Source organism: Pteropus alecto, unplaced genomic scaffold, assembly GCF_000325575.1.
Source record: "Pteropus alecto unplaced genomic scaffold, ASM32557v1 scaffold47, whole genome shotgun sequence".
In the NCBI taxonomy this organism is placed as follows: domain Eukaryota; kingdom Metazoa; phylum Chordata; class Mammalia; order Chiroptera; family Pteropodidae; genus Pteropus; species Pteropus alecto.
The window spans coordinates 462,321-470,166 of NW_006440131.1; positions in this window are offsets into that span (position 1 = coordinate 462,321).

Consider the following 7,846-nt stretch of genomic DNA (forward strand, 5'->3'; position numbering starts at 1 on the left):
TTGTGACAACATAGATGATCCTGGAGCACACTTTCCTAAGTGAAAAACCAGATACAGAAAGACAAATACTGCATGGTCTTACAAAAATGTGAATCCAAAAAGAGGTAAATTTATAATAACAGACAGTAGAATACTGGTTACCAGAGACTGGAGGGTGGGTGAAATAATGAAATGCTGGCCAAAGGAGACGAATATTCAGTTATAAAATGAATAAGTTCTGGAGACCTAATAGACAGCATGGTGATTATATTTAATAATAATGTATAATTGAAATTTGTCAAGAAAGTAGATCTCAACTATTCTCACCACAATAATACAATGAAAACTATATAAGATGATGCATATGTTAATTAGCTTGATTGTAGTAATCATATCACAATGTATGTGTATATCAAAACATCACAATATACACCTTAAATATAATTATACAATTGTATTATTTAATACACCTTATATACAATTTTTATTTGTCAATTATATCTCAATGAAGCTATAAAGAAAGTAATATTATTCCTTGCATCTCTTATCTTAATGATATTTTGGTCATAGCTTTGAGATTTTAAAAGTCTTAATTAGGAACTGCAGACCTCAGGTTATGGTAGTTTGTTGGTTACCTACAAAAAATGTAAATTTAAGCTAAATTACACACAAATATATAATGTAGATTAACACTGATATGTCTTAAAGTATGTTATAGGCAATGTATAAATGACTATATCACAATTCATTTTAGCTTACTTCTGGTAATGAATATGCTGATAACATTACAATGGGTTTTGCTGTTCTCATAGATAAAATTTCCCTCAGAGACAATAAAAAATATATCTATCAGATAATAATTAAAATATAACAACTTTCAAATTCATAAAATAAAGAAAAAAAATGAGCTATTGATGGACTGTTATGTGTTAGGTATTTTTATGTTTCAATGGAATTAAGCAATGTTAGTAATTTTAACAATGTTAATAGAGCCAATATTTTAACATTTAAAAAAATTAAACTAATTCAATTTACAACAGCACACAAAAATTGAAATTCATAAGTATAAATGTAAGCAAATATGCACAATATCTCTATGTAGAGAGCTACAAAATAGTTACAAAGAAAATCAAAACTCTAGAAAGGGGCTCAAGAGGGTGGACTAGGTAAAAAGTAGGGTTCACTTCCTCTCGGGATCACATTAAAATTATAACCAAATTATAAAATAATCAACATGGAGAATCAACTGAAGTCCAGCTGATCATGACACATACGTTTGAGGCTATAAAGGAGCCACCTTAAGACTGGTAGGAGGGACAGAGATGTGAAACAGACTAGCCTCATACTCACACATGGCAGTGGAGCACTGGGAGGGAGAGCCTGGCCACAGAGGCCCCCTGAAGGAGAAAGGAGTCCTAGTCCCATAAGGGGGCTCCCCAGCCCACTGTCCTAGCCTAGAAAAGATAAATTCCAAGAAAATCTGACTGTAAAAATCAGTGAGGATTCTGGCCGTGCAGGTGAGATGCAAGAAAATTGAAATTCCAGACATCTCCTTTAAAGGGTCTGCACACAGAATCACTCACTCTCAGACATGCACCCTTGGGTCTGGCAGAGGGTAGGAGGCTTACTAGGCACAAGAGCCATACAGGGAAAGATTGCATTGTGGGGCATCAAAGTGAAGGGTAGAGGGGCAGTCAACATTGTTTCTTTGTTGGGCATCCTTCCAGTGCAGTCTACAGGTGGGCGCTATCTTGCCTGTGTTGAACCTTCCTGCTGCACGGCCAATTTGAAGCTGTATTGTACTAGTGAGACTGGCCACCATGCCCAACCTACAAATTGTCTGTGGTGGCCCAATGTCAGGCAACCACCCCTACACTGCTCCTTCCTGGGGAAGCACATTCTTCCCAGGCATCCAATTGGCTAGCACTGCATGTGTATTTCAGGAAAAACAGTTGAGAGCAGATCCCTGAGGCCAACATGAACTGCAATATCACTTGGGCAAATCACGGGGATCTGTGGGATCATCGCAGATGGTAGCTGGTCTCGCTGTAATCTGTGACTTCTGCAGAAACCTGCAAATTCAGAACTGGCAGGAAATCTGATGTTATATTGGCCTGAGGGCCCCAATTTGTCCCACAAATTGCCCAAGGTGGCTGTTGCCAGGCAGCAGACCCGCCCTGCCCCTTCCCAGGGTCATGCATTTCTTGCAGCGAAAAGACCATAAAACTCCTAGAAGAAAACATTGACAGTAAACTCTCTTATATTTCTAATAGTAATTTCTTTTCTTATAGCTCATCTCAGGCAAGGGAAACAAAAGAAAAAAATAAACAAATGGGACTACATAAAACTAAAATGTTTTTGCACAGCAAAGGAAACCACCAAAAAAATGAAAAGACAACCTATGGAATAAGAGAAGATATTTGCCTATGACATATCTGACAAAGGGTTAATATCTAAAATTTATAAAGAACTCATACAACTCAACAACAACAAAACAAACAGTTCGATTAAAAGTGGGCAGAAGAGTTGAATAGAAATTTCTCCAAAGAGGAGATACAGATGGGCAATAGACATATGAAAAGATGCTCAAAACCACTAATCATGAGAGAAATGCAAATTAAAAACACAATGAGATATCACCTCACATCTGTCAGAATGGTTGTCATCAATAAATCAAAAAACAAGCGTTAGCAAGGATGTGGAGAGAAGGGAACACTCCCTCATGCACTGTTGGCGGGATTGCAAATTGGTACAGTCGCTATGGAAAACAGTCTGGAGGTTTCTCGAGAAATTAAAAATGGATCTAACTTTTGACCAAGCAATCATACTTTTGAGTATTTATCCAAAGAAAAAACAAAACACTACTTTGTAAAGATCTATGCACCCCAAACGTTCACAGCAGCATTATTCACAATAGCTAAGATATGGAAGCAACCTAAATGCTCATCAATAGACAATTGGATAAAATAGTTATGGTTCATATATATAATGGAATATTACTCAACCATTAAAAATGAAATCCTACCACTTGCAACGACATGGTATCCTTACTTTCATGGCAATGTAATTATTTGCATAAATTCAATAAGAATTTGTTCTCTTTATAACAGGACATGATTGGAAGCTACTTTTTATTACCAATCTTTTGACTGGAATGTCATATTTGAGAGGAATGCAGAGACTTGGATATGACCTAACAACTTTAAGGAATTGACTTACAGAAGCCAATAAAAGCCTTTGGAAAATTGGCCTGGTACCTTGCTCTCATGGTTCCCAGCACCCTTCCCATGTGAGTAAAGAATGTCACTTCTTGGCAGTTATCAAGATATTTTGGAGATCTCAAGAAGAGAAGAACTCACTCAAAACCTATAGTTATTGTAGGCATTCTCTGAGCACAAGTCCTTGCCTTGGCTTTTCTGGTCTTGTGAGACCTTTTAAGTTCAATCTGAAGAGTCCTTGTAAAATTCCAGCAAAGCAGAATTAAAAGTGCCTATCTGATTAATTAATATTATTACTAGGCTTATGAAAATGACCAGGCTAAATTTATTGAAATGAATTATATCATAAATGAATGAATCTTAATTTGGCTATCTTTGGTAACAATAGGGGTGGTTGGAGAGGAAAGGAAAAAAATCATTTTTTGACAAAAATTGAAATATATCTAAGTATACATTAGATTCTTATGATTTTCATTCTCTTTTAGGTTTTATTTTCTACTTATAAATTGGACTGGGTCCTGAATTCTTCTCATTTCCTCCAACATCTGTCTGTGGCTCTTCAAACATGTTTTTGATTTGTAATTTTTCTCCCATCCTTTAACTAGGAATTATTCAAAACTATAACTGCTTTTTCCAAGCCCTGAAAGCTAAAGATCGACAACTTGATATAAAATTTGAGAGACTGCCACGATGGCTCATTTTTGAGCAATCTTGGTGACTAGTGCTGTGTGGGCCACAAAAAGAGTTTGCCTTGGTGTCTGAGGACATCATCAGGTACATTGCAAGTTGTGGGAGATGCTTTCAGACTTATATCTAGAAATCTTTACCGACAGCCTTACAAACTTATAATGTGCTCTGATTACTAACCTTTGTTTTTTCTCTTGTTTTCATAGACATAGGAGACATCTATACAATGGCTAATATAACCTGCTAAACCTCTGGGGAAGCTGAGACTCAAAACAGAATCACGAAGTAGGTTACTTTGTATTCATAGTAACCCCAAAACTAACAATACTTTCAAATGGATATAGGACAGTTTCATTCTTCTAACTCCCAGACTCTGTTCCTGTTTAGAAGAAAGCAGCCAGAACTGTCATTGCCTCTCTTCTTTCACAACTGAGGAATGATCGAGAGACTGGGGGGAGTTGTAACAGGAATTGTAGCCTCACATCTTACAGCACTTTAACCACTTGGCGGCCCTCCTTTGGCTCTTGGGGCCATTACCTGGTAACAGGACTGCTTGGCTTATGTGTACTGTTAGTGTTAGGATGTAGTCTTTATTATATTTATGCTCTATGGATACAATACAGAAATGTTCTAACCACCCAGGTACTTCCTGTCCAGAAGAACTGACATGAAGAATGTGAGGTGAAGGAGCTATGTTGGGGTGGAGTGTAGGGTTAACTCAGAACATAGTCCCTCCACATACTCAGAGGACTGATAGCTTCCCAGCCAGCAGCCAAGGAAGGCAGTATACAAAATGCTTTCAGCAGTGCCCACTTCCAAGGACGTTTTCTGCTGCTCCCATGACATTATCTGTTCCTGTAATCAAGCAGCACATCTTACTTCCATGCATTAGAAGACGGCTGCTCCCACAAGGAGATAAACACTCCCTCTACTTGTGTGCATATAAAACTCTACTTGTTCTTGGTCAGCAACTTTATTTCTGCAGCTTCAACCAGCTCTTGCCGAAGCTCCCCTGCCTTGTAATAAATGGCATTTCTCACCTCTCATGTCCTCGCGGTGGTTCTTCTAGAATATCCAAACCCACATGCAAGTTCCAGGCCTGGAGCTCCTGTGTTATATGTAGTATCAATATGACTATATTGTCTCCCACATAGATTAAATATATAGATGTAAACAAAATTAAGAAAATTCTGGAAGAATAATATAGGTGAACATTTTCATAATCTATATAAGGGGAATTTATTTCTAAGCAACTTAAAATCCAGAAGTCATAAAGGAAAAGAAAAAAAATAGCATATAATGGATTTAAATCTTCTGCTTTATGGAAGACAACAAATTTAAAAAGAAAATGATAGTACTGAAGAAAATATGTATAATGTATATAAAAAACAGTATTATTGTTAATGATGTATAAATATCTCCTACAAATAAATAAAAAGTGAAATTAGCAAAGTATATGAATAAGCAATTCAAATAGGAGATATAAATAGTACATGAACATATAAAAACAATATCAATCTCATTCTTAGAGAATTTTTATAAATTTACTTAAAAGATATATGTGCTGAAATGAAGATATCTATGATATATTGATAAATAAGAAATAAAATATACAGAACAAAATGTATATTATAACTCTATTCTTATAAAACAAATAATCGTGTGAAAAAATGCATATATATGTATATATATATCAAATAAATGCAGAGAAAAATGTTAAATGTAAATAGTTACTTTGGGGAAGAATATTGGGATTAGAAACTACAGTTAGTGGAAACTTTCACTTTTGTTCTAAACACATTTGAATTTTTTTTAGAAATCAGCATGTATTTTTTTCATAAGTATCATGAACTTTATGTCATATCTAAATAATACACCCAATAGTAAATTAAGATTTTATTTATGAATTAATTTTTACTCATATTAATTTGATTGTACAAATCCTCTTCTTCAGTTTTATAGTCACTATATATGTCCAAGCCATTTTGTCCACAAAAATGTAAAGCTATATATTGTTAACAAGTCATTTATTTATTCATATTAATGGTAGGTTCACAGTCTAAACTAGATTATTGTTATGTATCCTAAAGTAACTACCGTGCCTCTAAGTTCTTGGATTATCGCAGAGATCAAGAGCCTCAGCATGTCATCATAATTTTTATGTATTATTGAAATCTCTTTGTAGGAATGAAAATCTAATTAAAGAAAAAAAAACACATGAAGTGGTTAGGTCAAAATCCAACAAAGACTAGTGGGGAGTGTGGCATACAAAGAGCCTATAACACATTCAATAATCTTCAAATACAAATATTGTTAAAATACTCTTTCCAACAGTAGTAAGCATACCTAGTATCCAGATATTTGTTTCTAAATAACATTCTCTTTAAAAAGGAACCAGAGATCCTTGAATAAATGGCTGATTCTAGGGTTGAAGCAGGAAATATATCCATAAGCCTGGAAAATTTTATAACACTTGAAAATAAGCAAGTCTTTAAAAAACAAAAGTATAGGGCCATGCTAAAGGGACACAGGAGCCAACTTGAAATATCTTCCAATGGTCAAACTGAAACAATTCGAGCAAAAAATAAAGTAGTATTGAATTATAAATAAAAGGATAAATGAATACACATGACTATGACCTGATAAAAATGAATTATTGAATAAATACAGAAATGGGTAGAAGAGACACATCTTCTTTACAGGAGAATTCCAAATAATATATGTAGAAGGAGATTAAATCTTCTCCCCAACTACCATCCTCACCAGAGTGTGGGCTGAACGTAGTTACCTACTTCCAAACAGTAGAATAAGGAACAGGCAAAAATAGTAACTACAGTGGAGAATTATGACTTAACCAAGTTCTCAAGGTTGACATCCCTAGTAATATAATTCATGTGGATAATTCATCAGATTACCCATAGATATGATAGCATGAGGACATTTCACCTCCATGGTATTTTTTTCCCCAAACCCATAACATTAGTTTAATTTACATTAGACAAATATAAATTAAGGAACGTTATACATAATATCAGTATTCTTTGAAACTATAAAGATTGTGAGAAACAAGGGAATACTGAAGAAACTGTAACAGATCAGAGGAAATTAAGGAGATGCAATGACCAAATGAAATGTGGTATTATTGAGTTATCTCAGAGAAGAATGTTTACATTCAAGTTCTGGTCAAATGCATACTGTACAATTTTCTTTAAATCATGACAGTTTACCAAAAGTCACTATTGCATAAAAACTAAGTAGTAATGACCCAGCAATCGTTTTTCTGGGTATCTACACAAAACATTTAAAATCATTTATTAGTAAAGATATATTCACCCTGATGTTATTCAGCATTATTTACTATAGCCAAGATTGAAGAAAATCAAAGTGCTCTTCGATAGATGACTGGATAAAAATGTGGAACATATACATAATAGAATATTAGTCATACAAAAATATGAAATACTGCCATTTACAACAACATAAATGGATCTTGAGACTATCATGTTATGCAAAATAAGATAGATGGGAAAAGATGAGAATCATAATTTCAATCATATGTGGAAAATAAAACTGAAAACAACAAATGAAGATGACAAAGAGAGACTCATGGACATGGACAACAGTTTAGTGTTTACCACAGGAAAAGGAGAGGTAGATAAAGGTAAAGGGGTTCAAATATATGGTGATAGAAGGAAATTTATATTTGGGTAGTGAACACACAATGCAATACACATATGATGTATTATTAAATTGTGCACTTGAGACATATAATTTCATTAATCAATGTCACTCCAATAAATTTAATAAATTTTAAAAGGCTTATAAAACTAAACATATTAGAGGCACCTAAAATGGCATAGATGACAGAGTCTTCATTCATCCCTCTTGCAACCACATCAAAATTGGGACAGAAACATGAAGCAAAGTCACATGGGATCTAGATGAACAAAAGCATCACAACT